The sequence below is a fragment of the Amblyomma americanum genome, chromosome 1 (assembly GCF_052857255.1).
Source record: "Amblyomma americanum isolate KBUSLIRL-KWMA chromosome 1, ASM5285725v1, whole genome shotgun sequence".
In the NCBI taxonomy this organism is placed as follows: Eukaryota; Metazoa; Arthropoda; class Arachnida; order Ixodida; family Ixodidae; genus Amblyomma; species Amblyomma americanum.
Genome location: NC_135497.1, coordinates 382,616,655 through 382,638,671, shown reverse-complemented (window position 1 = coordinate 382,638,671; position 22,017 = coordinate 382,616,655). Strand labels below are relative to the sequence as shown.

General features: G+C 48.3%; 1 protein-coding gene and 1 long non-coding RNA gene across 4 annotated transcripts in view; both read right to left on the bottom strand.

The window, feature by feature from the left end:
* Positions 1-22,017, bottom strand: part of LOC144115688 (glutamate receptor 2-like) — an 84,816-nt gene that overhangs the window by 11,866 nt on the left and 50,933 nt on the right. The window lies entirely within an intron of this gene.
* On the bottom strand, positions 16,416-18,592 carry LOC144101656 (uncharacterized). The gene is made up of 3 exons (XR_013308027.1): positions 18,517-18,592; positions 17,715-17,839; positions 16,416-17,601 (listed from the first exon to the last, which is right to left on the bottom strand). It is a non-coding gene; the product is annotated as an uncharacterized LOC144101656 (long non-coding RNA).

Genomic DNA, 22,017 nt, shown 5'->3' with positions numbered 1-22,017 from the left:
CTGCGGGCACGCAGTGGAGTTTGGAAGAAGTCAACGACAGGTGTGGAAGCGGGGTCCGGGAGGAAGCGGAGAGCAGGCTGGGAGACCATTTTTCGCTGTTCTCGAAGCCTAATTCACCGAAGGACGTCTGCGTGCTTTGGCTCGCTTGCAGTACTGCGACGCGCTGAGACATCGTCGCCCTGCTTTGGAGAACTTGGGAGCGTCCGATGATATATGCTGAGTTCCAGCCGGTGCTCATCTGAGTCAGTGTCGATTTCCGCCGCTTTTCCTGCCGTAACAGGCAGAGGTAAGCATTTGACCTCAAATACCTCGACCTCACCTCAATCTGAAGCAAAATTTGGTGACCTCACTCAACCTCAACCTCAAGTGGTGAGGTTGAGGTCTCCTCAGCCACCCTCACCTAATTTTTGCAGAAGCCACTAGCGACCTCACTCAACCTCACTTCCACCTCATAATGTGAGGTTGAGGTCGGATGCCGGACCTCAAAAAATAAAAAGAAATAAAACTGAAGTTTGAGCAGGCAATTAAAAATTTATCCACCGAAGATCCTGTGAGTGAAACGAGCTAAAATGATGAGAGTAGCTTATTGACATCTAGTTATGGCATTTAAAGGTGTATAATTATTAGATCTGCGCTTTACTGTGACCGAAGGTGACAGTTTTTATCCAGCAGCATGTCATTTTGCTCGTTTCGATGCGTGGTGCTCCAGCTTGGCCTAAATGCTGAAAGGCGCCACAAACGCAGCGAACCATGCAACCTCGACAGTAGCATGTCATTTTTGCACCGGACACTACATACATCATCCAATTTATATGCAAGAAGAAAAACCGGTATTCTGGCATAAGAGCTCGAATGGCTTTTGTATGACTTCTACGTAGACAGCTACTAATCCCGAGTCTCGTTACGGTCACTTTGGAGGGATTATTGTTCAGGCGGGTCATTAACGGTTTGATATATAATACAATCATGAGCAAATATACGAATTTTACAGGACACACGCGACAGGAATAATGGTCACTGAGGCGCGACACAAACGAGTTGTATTCATTTTTATGTACTAGTAAGCGGCTACATTGTTGTTGATTTGCCTGTTATCATTTTTTATTATTTTTCACGAATGTCCACTTCTTTTAATTTACACTTGTGAAAACAGGTAGGCCACAGTGGCACAAAAGTTGAAATGTGCGTCTTTTACATCGGTTCGCCCCTCAAAGTCCGCTTGAATGAAACCTCTCGCCCCTCTGCAGAGCATCTGAAGTCTCTGCAAAACGCCAGACGAAAACTGCACGGTGTTGCCGATCCTCTCTAGAGCAGCTCACCAACGTAACTAACGCTATAAGAGAGAAGGACATGGAAATAAAAGTATAATGGCTAACCCATCATCATCATCATCAGCGTTACTACTGTTGTAGGTACGAATTGCGCACAAAAGACACACACAGGAAAAAGCACGAGGGAGACTGTGTGTGTCTTTTGTGCGCAATTCGTACCTACAACAGTATGCACCAACTCGCCCAACAAGAAGTTCTTAACTACCAGCGTTACTACTGCAGGACAAAGATCTCTCCAATTAACTCTGTCCTTTGCAAGTTGCACCCACCGTATGCCCGTCAACTTCTTCACCTCATCCGCCCACCTAACTTTCTGCCGCCCCCTGCTACGCTTGCCTTCACTTGGAATCCACTCCGTTACCCCTAAGGACCAGCGGTTATCTTGCTTTCGCATTACATGCCCTGCCCAAGCCCATTTCTTCGTCTTGATTTCGACTAGGAAGTCATTAACCCGCGTTAGTTCCCTCACGCACTCTGACCGCTTTCGGTCTCCTAATGTTACACCTAACATTTTTCTTTCCATAGCCAGGTGCTTTATCCTTAACTTGAGCTGAACCCTTTTCGTTAGCCTCCGCGTTTCTGCCCCATAGGTGAGTACGGGTACGATACAGCTTTTGTACACTTTTCTCTTGAGGGATATTGGCAAACTGCCATTCATGATCTGAGAGAACCTGCCATATGCGCACCACGGCTCCACGCCTCCACGTCATTCTTATTGGTCTAGTTATTTCCCTTCCATGATCCGGTTCAGCGGTCACTACCTGCCCTAAGTAGACGTATTCTTTCACCACTTCTAGCACCTCGCTACCAATTGTGAGCTGCTGTTACCTTGCGAGACTGTTGAATATTAGCTTGGTTTTCTGCATCATAATTTTTAGACCCACCGTTCTGCTCTGCCTCTCTAACTCTTTGATCATGCTTTGCAATTCATTTGAGTGACTCAGCAAGAGAATCTCATCAGCTAATCGCAGATTACTTAGGCATTCTCCATGAACTCTTATCCCTAACTGTTCCCAATCCAGGCCTCGAAATACTTCCTGTAAACAGGCAGTGAAAAGCATTGGCGTGATTGTGTTTCTTTGCCTGACGCCCTTCCTTATTGGAATTTTGTAGCTTACTTTATGGAGAACTATGGGAGCTGTGTAGTTGCTATGGACGTCTTCTAGTATTTTCGCATAAGGCTGTTCTACCTCTTGATTCCGTAGTGCCTGCAGACTGCCAAGGTATCTACTGAGTCAACTGCTTTCTCGTAATTTATAAAGGCTATATATAGGCTTTGGTTATATTCTGCGCATTTCTCTATTACCTGACCGATAGTGTGAATATTATATAATGTGGAATATCCTTTACAAAAGCCTGCCTGATCATTTGGTTGATTGAAGTCTAAGGTTGTCCTGATTCTATTAGCGATTACTTTAGTAAATACCCTATAGGCAACGGACAGAAAGCTGATCAGTCTAATTTTTAAAGTCCTTGACGTCTCCTTTCTTATGAATTAAGATAATGTTATCGTTCTTCCAAGCTTCTGGTACTCTCGAAGGCATAAGGCATTCCGTATATAGGGTGGCTAGTTTTTCTAGTACAATCTCCCCTCCGCGTTTCAACAGATTAGCTGTTACCTGATCATCACCAACCGATTTTACCCCTTTGCGTTGCTTACAAGGCTTTATTTACTTCCTCTTTCTATACTGGTGGGATGTACCATTGTAGTGCGCTACTGTCTCTCTCATCAACGTTTTGATTACATTGGCTGCTCTATAGATTTGCGTATAATTCTTCGGCTACTGTAACCATATATGTTATCAGTATTTTTAATGATTTTTCACACTTTGCCTCTTAACACATACACCGGGGATTTACCTATGCCTAGTTTCCTCTTCACTGCTTTTAGGCTACCTCCATTCAATTGTCTCCATATTAAACTTGCGTATGTCGGCTGCCTTGCGCTTAATTATTAACTTCGATAGCTCTGCTAGTTATATTTCGTCTCCATGGCTAGACGCCCTCATGCTTTAGCGTTTCTTAATCATATATTTCATCTCGTAAGGTAGCTTGCCGGTATCCTGTCGAACCATCCTACCACCTACTTCTAGGGCGCACTCCGTAACGATAGCAGTGCGATTGTCGTTCATTGTTTAAACATTAGGATCGTCTTCCTCAGTTAAAGCCGAATATCTGTTCTGCACGGAAGTCATGAATTCCTGTACTTCTCCTTTTAATGCTAACTCGTTAATAGGCTTCTGCTTCCCTAGTTTATTAAGTTCCTTCCTCAAATCTAGGCTAATTCGAGACCTTACCATTCTGTGACCTTACCGCACCTTTCCAGAAAACCTCCACATTCTGCACAATGCCAGAGGAGCGCATAGCATGAAGTCAATTTCAATTTTAGTCTCACTATTGGGGCTCTTTCAGGCCCACTCTTCTTCTCTCGTTTGCCGAGGAAGGTATTCATCATCCGTAAATTATTTCTATCGGCGAACGCTACTGATAACTCTCCCCTGCTATTCTTAGAACCTATCTCGCAGGCGCCTAACGCCTGTTCGCCAGCCTGCTCCTTTCGCATCTTCGCTCATGAGTACAGCGTATTGGGATTTTACTTACGTTATTACCGATTCCGCGTCTTCATAGAAGCTGTCAACGATCTGGTCATCATGGCTGCATGTAGGTCTGCATGCCGGCACCACCTCCAGCTTGTACTACCTCCTATTGAGCTTAATTACGATAGCTGTCACCCTCTCGTTAATACTATAGAACTCGTCTATGTTTCCAGCTATATCCTGACTGATGAAAAATCCCACACCTAGTTCTCGCCTATCCGCTAATCCGCTACAGCAGAACATGTGCCCGCCCTTTAGTACTGTATACGCCTCACCTGTCCTCCTAACTTCACTACGCTCTATGACATCCCATTTAATGTCCGCTAATTCCTCCAGCAGCACTGCTAGGCTAGCCTCGCTGGGTAAAGTTCTAGCGTTAAACGTTGCCAGGTTCAGATACCAATGGCGGCCTGTCCGGAGCCAGTGATTCTTAGCACCCTCCGCTGCGTCACTGGTCTGACCGTCGCCTTCGTCAGTTGCTGCGCTGCCGCTCGGAACTGAGAGTTACTTGGTTCATAGAAGGTTGTGGTCAAGTACAACACCAGGGTGGCGAAATCCTGTTCAGGTGAGGGAGTGCGTTGTCAGTGCTGGTCACCGCGATCAGGCCGCTCCCCAGCCCTGGATATGCAATTCCATCGACACGCATAGTTTTTTTTTTCTAACCCGGTAGAGAATTGCGCGGCCCCTAGATTCGAACCCCGGTCCTCTTGCACGCGAGGCGGATGCTCTACGTCTACGCCATCGCTGCATGCCAATATGTCAACATGCCAACTCACGCCAATAAAATTCGCAAACTAAACAGAGGGCAACTGCCGGAGAAAAAAAGAGGACAACTGCGCGCCTGTAAAATGCGTTCCACAACGTCTCTTTGTAATCGGTTCCATTCCCTAGTTCTGAGTGAAAAAAAGAAAATGAATGAATAGATTTGCGCAACACCAGCCACGAATTTTGAACCCATGATCAACCCATCTACATACAAAATATGCCGGAAAAATATACATTTTCTAGAAAAACTATGTGTGATGTAGCATCTGGAATGTATTATTTCAGCGTCTAAATAATAGTTCCTAACGCAAATATCCTGGAATACGTGACGTTATTAGCGAAGCAACCGAATCAATCAAAGCTTGTGCATTAGTCGCGTATGTCAGTCGCATGATGTTAGCCGGACCGTACCATGATATCTTCTTTCTACATTTGCATTGTTTTCCCAAATGGCCTATTTTAGCACAACGCTATACTATATATTCATCAGATATAGCACTGCGTTCCGCCGTTATCGTGGTTCGGGATTATATACAACCGTGCGTCGTTATAGTACGGACTTCGTTATGGATACGCTGAATTATGGAGACCTTTCGCAAGGACTTAGCTTTTTCAGTGTGTTTACGTCATGTTTGTATGAAAACTCAAACTTTGGGTAAAGGAGAGTACATTAAGGTAACAAAGCTAAGAGCCTCATTGCGGCGTTAATGATGCTTTCCTGCTTTTGAGCAAGCATTTCGACCAATGCGAAGCAGTAGCCTTGTCTTCGTGGCAACACACGATTAAACGTTTTTTTTCTCGATACCCTACTCTAATTTGCCGGAAGCTGACGTGATTTGAGACCGATAAATTTCCTCACCAGGGAGGCAGCGCTAGGGATGGATCTTGCTTGATAGAGGCAGAACGTTCTTGGAGACGAGGAACTTAGGTTTACATGCAACCAATAAAAAAAAGATTGAAAATTAAAAATGACACCCGTCACCCGGTTGGATGAAATTAGAAGTCCCCTCACCCAGTGCCCGTTCGCTGCTGTTTTCCGTGCGGCAGTTCTTCCAAAAGCAAAAAGAAGATAATGAACACCTACAGTTGTCTTGCCTGCGGCTAGAGAGGAAGCTCCAGCAGCGCCTTTGCTCTCTACTACATGTAGACCTCGGAAGAAGCGCTCCGAATAATACCGCGAATCTGTATACTGTTTGGCTGCTCATTCTTCACAGCTACCTGCGCGCGGCTTTATCGCTTTGTTTGCAAGACGCCTCCAGATTGATCTAGACTGATCGCATCCAGTCAGAGCTGATTCTGCGTTGTTCCAGACTGTTGTGGTAACTTTGAACACCGAATATCGAAAGTTCGCTGTTAGCTTTAAATTCAGCACGGCCGAGAACGGCGGGCATTCTGTTCGACGACCGCCGAGAACGCTTGTTGCTATACCGCCGCCGAGTGTTTCATTCCATTGTGGGCACAAGTTAGCCCAAATAAAGAGCGTTGTTTAGACGCCATTTTTGCTATATTTCTGCTCTCCGGATTGCAATCATCACTACGTGACATCTGGTGGAGGTGCTGGGAGCAGTCCATTTACCGGACACCCCCTTCAAGTCGTGACGCAAGCCCTCTGTTCTTCACACCGAAGGACGAGCAACCAGTTCACCGAGCCAGCCGGCGTTTCCAAGGAGAGCAGCCTGAGTTCGCGACCCTGCCGGACCGCACCCGACAAAGAAAAGACGCTGCTACGAGCACCACAACCTCGCCAAAAATGTCGACCCCGATCATACTGCAGCAGCCGCGGGTGCCGCCAACTTCCAATGCATCCCTAGGCGAAGACCCTGAAGAAGGGTTGGACAAATTTGAGCGCGTGGCATCATTCAACAATTGGGATGAGGCTCGAAAATTGGTTACGTATTTTTCTCAGTGGAGGGCTCAGTACGTACGTGGTACCTAACGACATGGGGGCTATTCAAGAAGGAACTTTTGAAGTTATTCAGTAGTGTCGCGAGGAAAGAAAGAGCCGAACGACTCCTTGAGTCCAGGATCCAGGTTGCGAACGAGCCCGTCCGCGGTTACGTCGAAGAGATGAAGCGCCTCTTTCGCCGCGCCGATCCCGAGATTACCGAGGAAAAGAAAGGTCAGTTTTTTAATGCGCGGCGTAAAGCAAACTTTGCTAGCCTCATCCGCCAGCCGGCAAAAACCGTCGAGGAATTCGTGCAAGAACCCTGCACGATCGAGAAGACTCTCGAGGTCTGGACTCGGCAGTACAACCACCCTCCTTATGCCTCTGAAATTCGTCCGGACACGACGACCACCACCAGCGACAATTTGTGGGAAGTTATCAGCGAAACAATCTCTGAGGAACTACGACGACTGCTGCCAACTTGCCCACAGCCTCAAGCAGCGACCCTCATGGATGTGGTGCCAGAAGTGCAACAGGCACTTGAATATACGCGACTTCGACGGCCACACAACCCCAGACCATGACTTGCGCCGTTGCCTTGCGCAGCCAAAGGCGTCCTCCCACTCAGCGCCAGGAGCCGTATACACCACCCCAAAGATCCCAATCGCCCGCCCTCCCAACTCAGTTGCAAGATCACGCAGGATAAGCCGACCTCCAAAAGACCCATGACCAGCGCCTCCCGCTCTGTATCCATTGCGGCGAACCCGGCCGGCCACATTCTTCGGCACAGCCCCTACAAAAGAATCGGCTTGCGTGGCTTCTCAACTGATGCCCCACGACCCCGTCCTGGTCAAAGACCACGGGATATCCACGAGTATCTGCGTCGAAAGGAGTACGTGTCATCTAGCCGTCAATGGCGTAGCCAGAATATTTGTTCGGGGGGGGGGGGGGGTGCTCATGGGGCAGCGCGGCCTCCTCATAGAATTTGTGGAGGAATGGAACGCAAGAATAATAACTGCATTGCCATTGGCAATGTCATTGTGTATTAGATAACGCTACGCACTGTCTAGACAAGTGAAATATGTGTTCTTTGAACAAAATAATGCATTCGTACGTCTTAAAAATCGTGGCTGGCAGACATAACTGATACCAATGATTCTATGTTTTTGCGTATTTAATTAGTAAAGAAAATATCACACGATGTCTAAAACTATATCAATCCGAAACCAGCAAAGCGGTGCATGCCACTGATGCGAAAAACGATAAGGAAATGAAATGAGCAAGCAGAGGACTTTAATGAATCTTTGTAGTTCAAGAGCTTTTAGATTTTTGTACATATCCAACGGCCAGGGAAAAGTCTCAATGACACTGTCCGTCGTTCCAGTGTACTGCGCAGCAGCGGCTGTCACCGGTCATGTATTGCGAGTAATTGCAGCGAAATTTTATTCGTAACAGCAAGCACATGTATAAACGAGGAGTTCTGCAAAATAGACATTAGAAGTGCGAAGAATAAATGGAGTATTAGAAATGCAAAGATACAACTTGATAAAGGAGAAAAAGTGTAACTGGAAACAAAGTCACTGTATGTACGCACAAGACCTCACCACAAGGTATTTAAATACACGTATGTCTCCATTAAATCTACGTATCTAAGCAAAAGTCACTGCATACAATGCGTCAACCAACTAAACATCTTGTGCAATCGCAGATAGTAAACTTTACACACAGAAAGACAGACGATCCAGGCAAGAACAAAACTATGATAGCAGAAGTCGCGATATGTACTTGAGCCATGCTGCGGTCGCGGCAGCACCATATGGTTAGAATAATAGAAGAACAATGCAGAAATCAATACGAAAGTAACTGCCTGCACTGCGACAATTATTCGGCACCCATATTTAGAGAAGGTTGTTCATTTGATTCAAAGAAAAAGTAAAAGCATTTAGATAAAAAGAAAGAAAAGAAAAACGAAAGCCACGAACGATGCCGCAAGTTGAAATAACTACTATCTGAGTGTGTATGTTGGGAAACACCGCGTAGGCTGTGCTTTCAATGAGCAAGGTCAATCAAAATCGGTTATTGATGTACTCAAAATTTTCGTATTCGATTGCTAAATTTTATCATGATGCTAACTGTTACAATGAACGGCACAAATTTCTCCGGTATGCATAGTCATACATTTTCGTAATTGCACGTTTATATACCGGAAGGAACAGAGCTTTTCACTTTTATTGATTTTTGCGGCTCCACTGTCTAAAGGACAAAGTTCACTTGGCGGGGAAGTTTAGCGAAGCGGGCAATGACTTCATCCACGTTGATATCGATGTCTCTGTGGGCGTATAGAAGCGCCAGCCCAACCATGCGTTCCTCAGACATTGTTGAGCGCAAGTAGTTTTTTAGTAATCTTATGCTCAAGAATGTTGTCTCTGCGCTTGCAGTTGTCACTGGAAGGGTGACTAAAATCTGCAGCAGTTTGTACACATTTGGGTAGAACCCGCAGTCGCAATGAAGGAGGGCATCTTTTCCTGTGCTGGGGCGCTGGCTTGCTGCTTCTTTCGCCCACTTTGTCCACCATAGTCGCAGTTCTCCCAAAGTAGCCCTCGTATCTATGTCTTGCGCAAAAACGGCAAGGAGATTTTCTGCTCCTTTGTCTCGATCACCTTGCATCGGTGGTATTACGGAGGGTACAATTGCACAAAAGTCCTTAAGTATTGTCCTGTGCTTTTCGAACCGTTCTTGTAACTGTGCTAATACGTGGTCCATGAAAGGAAGGAACACAGTTCTCCGGAAATATTCCTTGGCATTTTCTGATGCAAGGCTCCCAAGGTCCTGCTGTCGGACAGCGACTCGTCGGCTGGTGATTTGCACACCCAGTTTTTCTGCCAGTTCCTGTACATGTGCAAAGATTTTCGAGAATGAAGCATTCCCATTCTTGCGGTCATTTTCGATGGCCTGCTGTGCCACATCTACGTCGTCAACGGCGGTGCTTATGTCGATTTTCCTCGCCTGCAGCTTCTTTGACAGAGGCAGAATCACCGCTAACACATGTTCCGCCACATGCATGCTCACGAGGAATGCCGGTGACAAAAGCGCCAACGCCAGGCTATTTGCCTGAACTGGACTTTCGCCATTGCCGTTTAATTTTATCTCTTCTAGTGCCGCGATAAGAGGTTCAAACAGATTCAAAAATAAAAGAACTGCATCATGCTTTTCCACCCAGCGCATTTCACACAATCCCAAACTGCCTTGTGAACTCGGGACACATCAAACTTATCATTTCTCGTAAAACGTCTGAGCGGATAGCAGATTTGCGGAAAAAGTTCGACGTTGCCTTTATCGTTCCAAAACAGTTTCCGATATCTGTAATGGAGCACGCCGCACAGAGAACTAGGTTGAGGGAGTGGCTGGCGCAATGTGTGTACAGCGCGGATGGATATTTCTCACGAACGGCAGCTTGCACACCATTCGTTTTACCAGCCATCGAGCTAGCACCATCATAACCTTGGCCACGAAGGTGATGCATGTTAATTCCAAGGTATAGCAGAAATTTTATAATGGTGTCGGCGAGGGCTCTGCCACTTTGGTCCAGAATTGGCACAAAACCTAAGAACACTTCTTCGATGTCGTTGGCATCCTTGTTTAGGTACCTTGCACAAACGGTGAGCTGTTCGATTCCAGCAATGTCCGTTGTTTCATCAGCGAGTACGGAGAAGCAGCCTGCAGCGTTTACTTTTGGAACTAGGCTTTCTTTGATAATTTCACAGCATATTTCTATAATCTCGTTTTGTACATCTGGGATTCAACACGAGGCATTACTGGGGCAACATTCCAAATGGTTCTTCAGATCTGTATCTCCAAAATAAGCTCGCGTGCGAAGAAGGGCTCTGAAAATACCAGTATTTTCACCGGAGGCTTTCGTCAAATCCATAGGACCACTGTCCCTATGGCCACGGAGAGCCAGACCTTGTCGCCCGCACAAGACAACTGTCTCAATAATAGGCCGTAACTTTCTTCCGTTTTCTCTTATTTGCCTTTGCCGGCACTGGTCCAGCTGATCGATCACATTGGGTGCGCTTCCTGAGAAGGTTTGGAGAAAATTATCGGCTGCCAGCTGGGACTCACGGTGATATTTAGTATTTTCGTGTGTCGAAGATTTCGAGTGTGTGCTTCCATTTCTGGAACGGCTTGGACACGAGGGCTCCCGTGCGCTCATGTTGGCCCGTGCGAACTTCATGTCTACAGAAGAGGACACTGTAAGGTTTCTGGCGACAGCCGGTGGTCTGATTCAGCTGCGTATTCGGCCAGGACACCTGCAGCCGGGGTCCCTGCACGGCGATAGGCATCTGGGTTCCCACGGCCGGTCCTCGCGAGGTTTATTGGATTCGAGACGGAGGATTCCACTGCCGTTTGTAAACCTTGTTCCCGGACGATCTACCGTGCGGCACGGAGGCAGTTAGCGACCGCCAGAACCGAGCAGGGGTGACTCACCCCTTCAACTATGCCTGCTCGCCGGCGCCTCGCCCATTCGGACTTCCCGGAAGACGTGTCCGGCTGGAGCGTGAGAACTGTCGTTCGGACGCGAAGACAACGCTCTCTCTGGTGGGGGCGATTGTCCAGCGGCACCCTCTTTCTCCGGCGAGGCATGTGACGGGGGCGTGTCCCTATGTGAAGTGGTGTGTGTACGACAACGCAAGTTAGGCCACGCCCAACCTGGCGAAGACTTTCTTGAACCTGGGGAATCCTAGGGACCGAACCCTTTTTAAACCGGACGACGAGTGCCGTGAGAAAAGAATCCTCGATCGTCCTCAGATCTTCTCAGATCCTCCGACCTTCCCCCATCACACTGCAATGGGTTCCAAAATCTTGTAAATAATGTAAAATAAACCCCCTGTACAGTTTCCTTCATAACCAAGTCCGACAACGTCATTCGGAGAAGGGACCTGCGGCGCTGAGTCAGCTCACTCAAGGACCCCTCGTCTCCAACAACTGGTTGAGAGAAGCTGGGATGGACCGTGCGACATCGTGATTTCTCAACCGGTAAGCGTTTCGGCATTTTGCTATAGGATTCGCCAGGCTTCAGATTTTGAGAGAATATTCTAGAATCACTGGGAAGTGTATGTCAATTGAGAAAGGGTAATCTCACGACATTTTGAAGATAGCATTGCCAAAGCGGAGGAGGCATTGTCATGGACCTTATGAAATTGTCAATGTCGGACTTGCTATTGTTATGCGAGGAACTGTCAATAGAAGTACAGGGAAAAATTACAAAACTTGAAATATGCAAGACAATTCAAAAGGACGTAGATGACGATCAGCTGGTAGATACGTGGAATTTGGTACATGAAGAAAAAATAAAAAGGGAAGCGGAATGGGAAAAAGAGAAAGAACTGCAAAAGTGGGAAGCTGAAAAAGAAGAAAGAAATCTAAAGCGATTGCAGCTTGAAAGCGAAAATCGAAAAAAGGCGACAGTTCGAGAGCCGGGTCTCCTGAAAGAGCAAGCGATGTACAATCATATAGAATGAACAGATTCATGCAGCCCTATGAAAGTGGAAGGGACATAGGATTGTACCTGGGAAACTTTGAGAGAACTTGCGAAAGGGAGAACTTTGCTCGGAGTACATGGCCGCAACGGCTTTTGACACTCTTGCCATGTGAAGTAGCTGAAGTCATAACGAGACTTAGCACACAAGACGCAGCTGACTACGAAAAAGTCAAAGCCAGCCTGCTAAAAAGGTACCGGCTGTGAGCCGAAGCTTTCCGACAGCGCTTCAGGAACGCAATGAAAAACGATAGCGAGGGCTATCCGGATTTCGCGTATGGACTAAAGACGAATCTGCTAGAGTGGCTAAAAGGAGCCGAGGTTTATGAAAGCCGAGACAAAATCATTGAGTGTTTTTACCTTGAGCAATTTTACCGAAGCATTCCCCAAGTGGTGAAACTGTGGGTTCAAGACAGGGAAAAAGTCGACACAGTTGAAAGTGCCGCTGAGCTAGCAGAGGAGTACGTTTCGCGCAGAAGCTTGAGCACTGAAGAGGGTGCGTTACACGCTCGAAACGCGATGCGAGATAAAGGGCCTAGCAGAAAGACGCGAAGTGCTAGAAGTTCGGAGCAATCAGAGGCAACTAAGGTAGCGCCAGAAAAGCGTGAAGAACAGGCGAAGAGACAGGGAGCATACAAAGCCGCAAAAAAAGAGTTTGAGGCTAGTAGGCCATTTCGTTGCTACAACTGCAATGGTGTCGGGCACATTGCAGCCAAGTGTACAAAACAACGTTTGGTGCTCTCGTGCGTCGAGGATAACGACGAGAATCTAGAGCTCCTTAAGCCATACCTGCACGAGCTGCACGTTAACGGGAAACCGTGCAGGGTGCTTCGTGATAGCGCCGCGACGATGGACGTTGTCCACCCGTCTTACGTGTCAGTGGACGATTTTACGGGAGAAGTCTCGTGGATAAAACAGGCAGTAGAAGAACACAGTGTATGCCTTCCCATAGCTAGAGTGATAATTTGTGGACCATTTGGAGAGCTAATCACTGAGGCCGCAGTTTCGAAGGTCGTGCCACTTCAATATCCTTACCTCTTCTCGAATCGATCAGACCAATTGCTACGCGAGAGAGGCCAGAAACTCGGAAGCGGGGTGATACAAGCTTTGGCAAGATCGAAAACTCGTAAGCTCGCATCTCAACAAAGTCAGATTCCCGAACCTCAGGTAGCCAGAGACGCACAAGCCAGCATATCGTTGCAATCAAATGAGGCGGGAAGTGAACCAAGGAGGAATGAAAGCCAGACAGCTGACCGAGCAAATGAGCGACGAGGGACTTCAACCACTAAGTCGGTAGAGGAATCAGAAAACGCTGAAGGATCCGTTTTATCTCCAACATCGCGTAGTTTTGATCGCCTTCTGCAGGTGAACAGGGAGCCCCTAACAAAAGAACAGAAGCAGGATCCCACTTTGGAAAGACTGCACCTTACAGCTAAAGAGGGCATCGCGAGACGCAAAATAACGATGCATGAGAAGGGAGGCTTACTATACCGACACTACCAGGACAGAAAAGGCAAAACATTTAATCAGCTGGTCGTGCCCGAAAAATACAGAGCGGACATTCTGAGTCTCTGCCACGGAAATGGCTGGGCAGGACATCTGGGAATCAATAAAACAAAGGAGCGCCTATTAATGGAATATTATTGGCCGGGTTGTTTCAAAGATGCAGAACGCTACGTAAAATCATGCGATGCGTGCCAGCGCGTGGGCAAGCCGGGAGAGACATGGAAGGCTCCAATGAAAATTGTCCATTGATCTCGGAACCCTTTCGCCTGCTTGTAATAGACACAGTAGGCCCTTTGCCTAAAACGAAATCAGGCTATAAGTACTTGCTTACTATGCAATGTCCCGCCACAAAATTTCCCGAAGCAATTCCGTTGAAGGACTTGAGCCCCACAGAAATAGTTGACGCCCTTTTGTCAGTGTTCGCGAGAATAGGATTTCTGGCCGAAATCCAAGCCGATCAGGCGACGGTCTTTACAAGCGCCTTGACGACCAACATTCCTAGAAAGATGCGGAATAAAACTGTTGCACAGCTCGGTGTATCATCCGCAGTCCAACAGTGTAGAGAAATGGCATTCTGTGCTGAAGCGGGTGCTACGCGCTCTTTGTTATGAGCATAAAGCAGACTGGGAGGATTGTCTGCCGGCCACACTTTTCGCTTTACGAACAGTCCCCCACGAAGCTACGGGGTTTACGCCAGCAGAACTCGTGTACGGAAGAGCCCTCCGCTCTCCCCTCCGAATGCTGAGAGAAATGTGGGAAGGGACAGAAGAGAACCAGACAGTGGTTGAGTACGTGCTTAAGCTACTGGACCGCCTTAACAACATGAGGGAATTAGTAAATCGAAATATGAAAGCTGCCCAGGAGGCCGCCAAGGTCTATTATGACAAAAAACGCTCGCCTTCGAGGTTTCACCGCGGGCGATCGCGTGATGATCCTCCGGCCATCGAGAAAAAACAAGCTGGAAGTTCACTGGGAGGGTCCAATGGAAGTGTTGCAAAAATTTTCGGAGACGAATTATGCGCTAAGGGTTCCAGGCAGGGGAAAGCAGGTGAGAATCTATCATTGAAATCTGATGAAGCCGTTCGTGGAACGCAGCGGGATCGTCAATCTGACTCTAAATGAACCAGAAGAGCTTGACAGCGAGAGTCAGGGTTAGAAGGGAGGTGCGGACGCTAGTGACAACGTGGAGAACATTCTGGCTCGCTCCGTGAATGCAGATTTCCTAAGCGGGACCCAGGTCGACACGCTAAAGCAGTTGTTGAGCGAATTCGCTGGCCTATTTAGCAGTCGCCCGGGAAAGACACTCCTCCTGACACACGAACTCGAGCTCACCTCTTATGAGCCGGTACGGTCGAAACCCTACAGGGTATCACCGCGGCAAAAAGAAATAATGGACGCGGAAATTCAGCGCATGTTGGAGTTAGGGGTTGTAGAGCCAGCGGAAAGTGACTATACCTCACCGCTAATTCTTGTTGAGGCCCCAGGGAAAGATCCTCGTCCCTGCGTGGATTATAGAAAGCTTAATGCAATTACCAGGGATCAGCTATACCCGATTCCCAACATAGAGGAAAGGATAGAAAGGGTGAGCGGCGCGAAAATAATTTCCACCCTCGATCTCGTACGGGGATATTGGCAAGTTCCCCTCTCAGAAAGCGCGAGCAGGTATGCCGCTTTCATCTCCCCAGCGGGCACCTTTCGACCTTTAATGCTTAGTTTTGGGTTGAAGAATGCCCCTTACAGCTTCTCGAAACTCATGGACATCGTACTGAAGGACATGCAGTGCTTTGCACTCCCTTATTTAGACGATGTGGAAATTTTTTCGGAAACGTGAGAAGAGCATCTAGAACACCTAAGGACCGTGTTTTCCAGTTTACGACAGGCTTGACTGACACTGAAGGCAGAAAAGTGTAGATTTGGTTGCGCACAGGTGACGTACTTGGGCCACGTTGTAGGCCAGGGAACTAGGAGCCCATCCGAGTTAAAGATTGCCTCGATCTCAGCATTTCCGCAACCACGGACGAAAACGGCCATTCGCTCATTATTGGGATTAGTTGGTTACTACCAGCGATATATTCCTAACTACTCACAGCGGGCTAGTCCCTTAACTGACGCCTTGCGAAAGGGAGCACCTACTAACCTGAGTTGGGATAACCAAAAAGAAAACGCATTCAAAAGCCTGAAGGAAGCACTCGTGTCCCGACCCTTGCTCAGGACCCCTGACTATGGGAAAGAGTTCATAGTCCAGTGTGATGCCAGTGATAGAGGGCTGGGTGCTGTCTTAAGCCAAGTTGGCTACGACCATGAAGAACACCCAGTTCTGTACATCAGCCGCAAACTGACCAGTAGAGAGGAAGCGTACAGCGCTTCCGAAAAAGAGTGCGCGTGTTTAGTTAGGGCAGCGCAGAAGTTGTCGTGTTACCTGTACGGAGCAAAGTTTGTATTTGAGACTGACCATTGTCCTTTAACGTGGCTGCGACAGATGTCCCCTAAAAATGGTCGCTTGCTCAGATGGAGTCTGGCTCTCGAACAGTACAATTTCTCGGTGCGTTATAAGAAGGGGAAACTGCACGGAAATGTTGATGGCTTGAGCAGACTGATGTAAGCGGGAGAACTAAGAGGAATCTCCTCCTGTGTGAGTGTTTTTTTTACTTTGTTCCGAGTAATCCGGCTGTGGCAGTTTCAAAAGGAGATGTTTAGCGCTCAGTCGGCACAACACTAACCCAAATTTGAACACAATTTTTTTAAAAGTGTATTGTTGTCAATGGAAGAACCCTGGTGATTCTTTGGCGAAGTCCGAGCGCTTGCGGGTGGGGCAGTGCTTTGCTGTTTGAAACGTCCCACCTGCGCTTTCCTTTGTTGGTGGTGCTTTGGGTTCTGCCTTGGGGGCGATGATATTGCAATCCAGGGGACCAATACGGACGCCATCTCATCTCTTCCTGCCCAGCGGTCGTCAACGCTGGACATTCGAGATTTTTCGGGCCGCGGTGGAGCTGTAAGGTTTCTGGCGACAGCCGGTGGTCTGATTCAGCTGCGTATTCGGCCAGGACACCTGCAGTCGGGGTCCCTGCACGGCGATAGGCATCTGGGTTCCCACGGTCGGTCCTCGCGAGGTTTATTGGATTCGAGACAGAGGATTCCACTGCCGTTTGTAAACCTTGTTCCCGGACGATCTACCGTGCGGCACGGAGGCAGTTAGCGACCGCCAGAACCTAGCAGGGGTGACTCACCCCTTCAACTATGCCTGCTCGCCGGCGCCTCGCCCATTCGGACTTCCCGGAAGACGTGTCCGGCTGGAGCGTGAGAACTGTCATTCGGACGCGAAGACAACGCTCTCTCTGGTGGGGGCGATTGTCCAGTGGCACCCTCTTTCTCCGGCGAGGCATATGACGGGGGCGTGTCCCTATGTGAAGTGGTGTGTGTGTGTACGACAACGCAAGTTAGGCCACGCCCAACCTGGCGAAGACTTCCTCGAACCTGGGGAATCCTAGGGACCGGACCCTTTTTAAACCGGACGACGAGTGCCGTGAGAAAAGAATCCTCGATCATCCTCAGATCTTCTCAGATTCTCCGACCTTCCCCCATCACCCTCCAATGGGTTCCAAAATCTTGTAAATAATGTAAAATAAACCCCCTGTACAGTTTCCTTCATAACCAAGTCCGACAACGTCATTCGGAGAAGGGACCTGCGGCGCTGAAAGAGTCAGCTCACTCAAGGACCCCTCATCTCTAACAACACACACTCGGCAAAACACACCTTCTTGAAGCGCTGAGAAGCTGAGCCATCGGTACCTATCTAGCCAAGCCATTTGAAACCTGCGTTTTTGCTTCAAATTTTTCGTGCTTTTGAACATGCAACCCTGCGGTGGAATCCAAGGAGACGTTAGCAGCTGATATCTGGTCTGATCGTCTACTTTTGAGCCATCCAGGTACGTCCCAAATTCCCAATGTCAGACTTGCTTGTTTCCACCTGCTGTGGATCTGAAAGAAGCAAATATTTAAGGCATCACTATGTATTGCACTATACATGACTCCGCTGGTTTCAAATTGTAAACTAATTCAACGTATAATAAAACTTCGGCAGGAATTCTCACCAGAGGAGCATGTTGGCACAGGCGATGCAGCCGCCCGCGGCACAGTTTTCAGATTAGTCTCTGAAGCCAGTCTCTCGTCTTAGGGGCGGGAGAAACATTTTGTCTGGACGCAGTACCTATGTAAACTGGAAAGAAAAAAAAAATTAAGCAGCGGCTGTCAGATGTGGCTGTTCCCCTTGAACCAAAGTGGTTTCAACTTTCCAGGTTCAGCGGGAAAGGTATGTTGACAGCCGGACAAGACGCCGCCTTTGTTTCTTTTTATAAACCTTCTTACGTCGCGTATAGACCCTAAACGTCATGTGAAAGTGGGTGTTTTGCATCTATGAGCAAGGCCCTTTCTGTATACTCGTAGCGTAACGCACTGGTCCGCGGTTCGTGACTTGACTGAAGAGCTGTTTTCGAACAAACTGGCGGAAACATCCCGAGTGTAGTTTTCTTGTGATGTTTTATATTTACGCGTATGTGCCCGCGACACAGCGCAAAGGTTTCCGCCAGTGTTGTGGGAATATGTGTAATTAATAATAAGTGATGAAATTAAGGCCGCTGTTGTACTACGTTGCCAATGTTCATCATGCCGTCACTGCAAATAAATCAGTGCTCTTATGGCGCTGCATCTTTGTCTTCACCCCTCCTGGAGAGATTGTTAACATTCGATTCGGATGATCCGAAAGTAATTAACTGGCTTGGTCTTCCGTTTTGCACGATTCAGAAAGCAGTTGTGCTACACAGGTAGGCTAGCTCATTAGGGAGCTTCACCACCTCAGAATTAAGAACGCTATGAAGAGCAGAGTAGGTAAATTACCAAGAGTAGGTTCTTCATTCTCTTGGAGGAGCCCGACTTGCGGGACATCTTCCTGCCCAGCATCAGCCTCAGTGCTCGTCTGACGCCCTGGGCAAGTAATTATTTCGTTGGTGAATGACAGTGAACTATACATATCTTTTGCAGAATAAACGTATTACTGTAGTTTAGTATGAGCGCGACAAAATAAATATGCAGTCTATAAAAACCATCGTGCCCCTAGTTATTTTTTAAAGCAACGGTTATTCGAACGCTATGAGAAATGATGGAGAATTGTAAGTCAGTCATGACCTAAATTCGAGTTGTGAAGCTGTCAGTAATTTTTTGTGACAAGTATATATCTAAAATCATTTGCCTACCTTACAAATCAATTACTTCGTGACCATGGTGCGGTTAGAAGAGTTGTGGGGCATGGTTAGAAAAAAAAGTCCCCGGAAGGGCGCAGCAATGAATGCAATTCCTACCTTTTTTTGTTGTACTGACTCCCTTGCCTCAATTTTGGCTTGTTAGACCCCCTAACCACCAGCAGCCATCTCTGTCACGAAAACTGAGTTGCCCAAATTATTAGGTCATCTCATGCTTGACGCATGCAATCTGCAATTCAAATAGTCACCGCCTGGTTATGGCCAATCCCCCTTGTGGGTATGTGCCATTTTGTGAGGGAAACAACAACAATGAATGCGATAGCAACACATTGGAAAACTTAATCAACGAGCATGGTGTTGGAGCGTGCACAAACATCAACACATCTCATTCTATGACACTCGTGAAAACACTGGCGTGGGCAAGAGCTGCTGCATCAGATAACTTCGTGCTGCCACTCCCTTCAACGCGGAGAGCAAGACGAACAGCACCAGACGCACTGTGTACCCATCGCCTGCGCGGCCGCCGCTACAGCTACGCTTTCTCGGTCGCTTTCAAGAAAAGCGTTGGCGGCCGTGCCATAAAGAGCCACCCCCCCCCCCCCCCCCGAGGTTATACGCATACTGCTCGGTATCCTACACCGGCGGCGAGGATCCGGAGAGGATCTGATAACATCGCCGAGAAAGTGACGCCGTCAAGCGAACGGCGTCACTTTGCGGCGGGCCCCCGCAACGATGGAGGCAAGCGGTCATAGTTTATTTTTCTCGACTGCTGGCCAGAAAGTGTCCAAAACGCTGTCAGGCCAAAATCCACTCGGCCAGAGAAAAAACGAACGCGCACCAGAGTGCGCCGCGCGTGCGCTGTAGTCAGAACAATACGGGAAAAACGTATGCGCTCTGGCTGGCTCTGGCAGCATGCGAGTAACGAGAACAAAAAATTGAAGAGGCTCAATGTGTCCTCGCTAATATAAGTCAAAATAGAAAAAAATAGATAAGAACATGATTACCTTTGCTGGCTTTGGTGTCTTGGCATGTGCGCTTTGGAACAGGTGAAAAAAAATGTTGATATCCTCTTCTGTGACATGACGGCACAAACGAATCACCACAACACTTCGTCTCATCAGACCTCGCTGTGTGCTTTGTGAACTTCTCTCACAGTGTGGTGATTTGGCTTGTCTGGCTGTTGTTAGATGTGCTGATGCAGAGACGTTCTGACGGAACCACGGGTCAAAACGACGCTCGCTCCGGAGCCGCTGCCACCACCAGGAGGACAAGGCAGGCCGACGAGTGAAGGAGTTGGATTATGGGAAGAAAGATTACTCGTGGGATTTATTTACATTGTTTACAGGACCAAAAGAACTTCTCCCCGAAGAGAGGATCTAAGATAGCATTATCTCAACAAGAGCATCATAAGAGGGGCACACATAAGGGCAACGATATCACTGCACTCGCAGTCCAGTTTTATAGCCTTCTACGTCCACAGGGGATTCTGGGGGCCTTTGTCAGTGCACCTTTGGCGTCAAAAGTTTACCACAATAATAAATCAATTGAAGTTCCGGATTTGAAAATCTGAAGAACGACTTTTGAAATGTGCAGCTTTCTCGTCAAAAGTTTTTGGGAAATTTATATACATTGTTTCGGAATTGAAATGCGTGACTGCCGCGAGATGCCACGGCGAGCCCGCTTGCCATCGATAGGCCCTTGAAAGTTTGTGCTAAGATGGGGCTCCTTGCGTTGCGTGACTCCAGGTGCATGGGAGTTGCCATGCAATCCAACACGCGTTAGCAATGTTTGCGCAAAAATGTATTTTCTAGAATGAAGAAGGCATTGCAGGTGACAAAATCCAGAATGACTTCCGGCGCCGGTGGTTGTTTTGGTGGGCGGTGCGTGACAGTTCGAAAAAATTTCGGAGGGGGGGTGGGGTGAAGCCACATAAGCCTAGCCGTCTCTCGCGCTCACCATCACCGTCCACGCCACGTTTTGCGTCTACGGGTCGCAGCTACGCAGCAGTTCTTCGCGGAAGGTCCCCCGCCCCTCAGGGGAACTAAAGAAAGCAACCTTTGGAGGTGAGGTTAATCACCAGCGAAACGACGAAAATCCTTCATCGACAACGCCGCATGAAGACGCCGCCTCCACTAGGCCGACGCCGTACACAAACACGAGCTCGACCACGAAGCGACCGGACTTCAAAATGACGCCCCCACCCAGAAAAGTCCCGACGACACGCCTTACCCACGATTCACATACCCGACGAAGCCGTGACCTAACGCCAAAGACTACCTGCAACGCAAGGGCCAGGACACCTGACTTAGAGGCTGCTATCAACGGCCTGAATGTTACCGCTCTAGTAGACACAGGGGTAGATTATGCAGTGATGAATGAATCGTTCGTTGCGCAGTTGAGGAAAGTCGCGATCGCTTGGTGCGGCCCACAAATGCGCACCCAGGAGGACAGCTCATTACGCCATCAGGAAGATGCGCAGCGCGAGTGAATATCACTGGTCAAACCTATCCTACGACCTTCGTTGTGTTACAGCATTGTTCCCGCTTTATAATGGGCATAGATTTTCTAAATGAAAATCAGGCGTTCATCAGCCTTCGATCCAAGCTCATCACGCGTTCGATGGAGGAAGCTGTGGCGTTCCTTGTGTGTGCTACGAGGGTCCGCGTTCGACGGCGCGGCGTAGACAGAGCCCCCAGTGGCGGCGAAAGCACTCAAGGGAAAACAATTCAGCTGGAAGAGAGGAGATCGGCGACAGCCGGTCTCGTTTTGGAAGCAGCCAGCACACATGTTTCTACTGTATATGGCTGCAAGCAACTTGAGTGGGATTGCTTTCGGGCCTGCCGCCATGGACCGCACGGAAAAGACCCAGGTGACAGCTGCGTCCAATTACCGAGCCATACTCGTTGAGAGTGAACGACCAAAACGAAGGGGTTTAAGCACAACCGGACCACCTTTCCATAGTGTCGGCACGTGTCGAACGCCGCCGCCGCCGCCGCGGGGAGACGGGCGTTATCTTTCCCAATTGCCGTGAGTGTGCCGGGGACAAAGGGGCCTCGTTTCGGCGGGCCTGGCCCCGTGACAAGACGGCGGGCATCATCACCAACCCCCCCCCCGAGCACATCCCAGGACAAGGAACCAC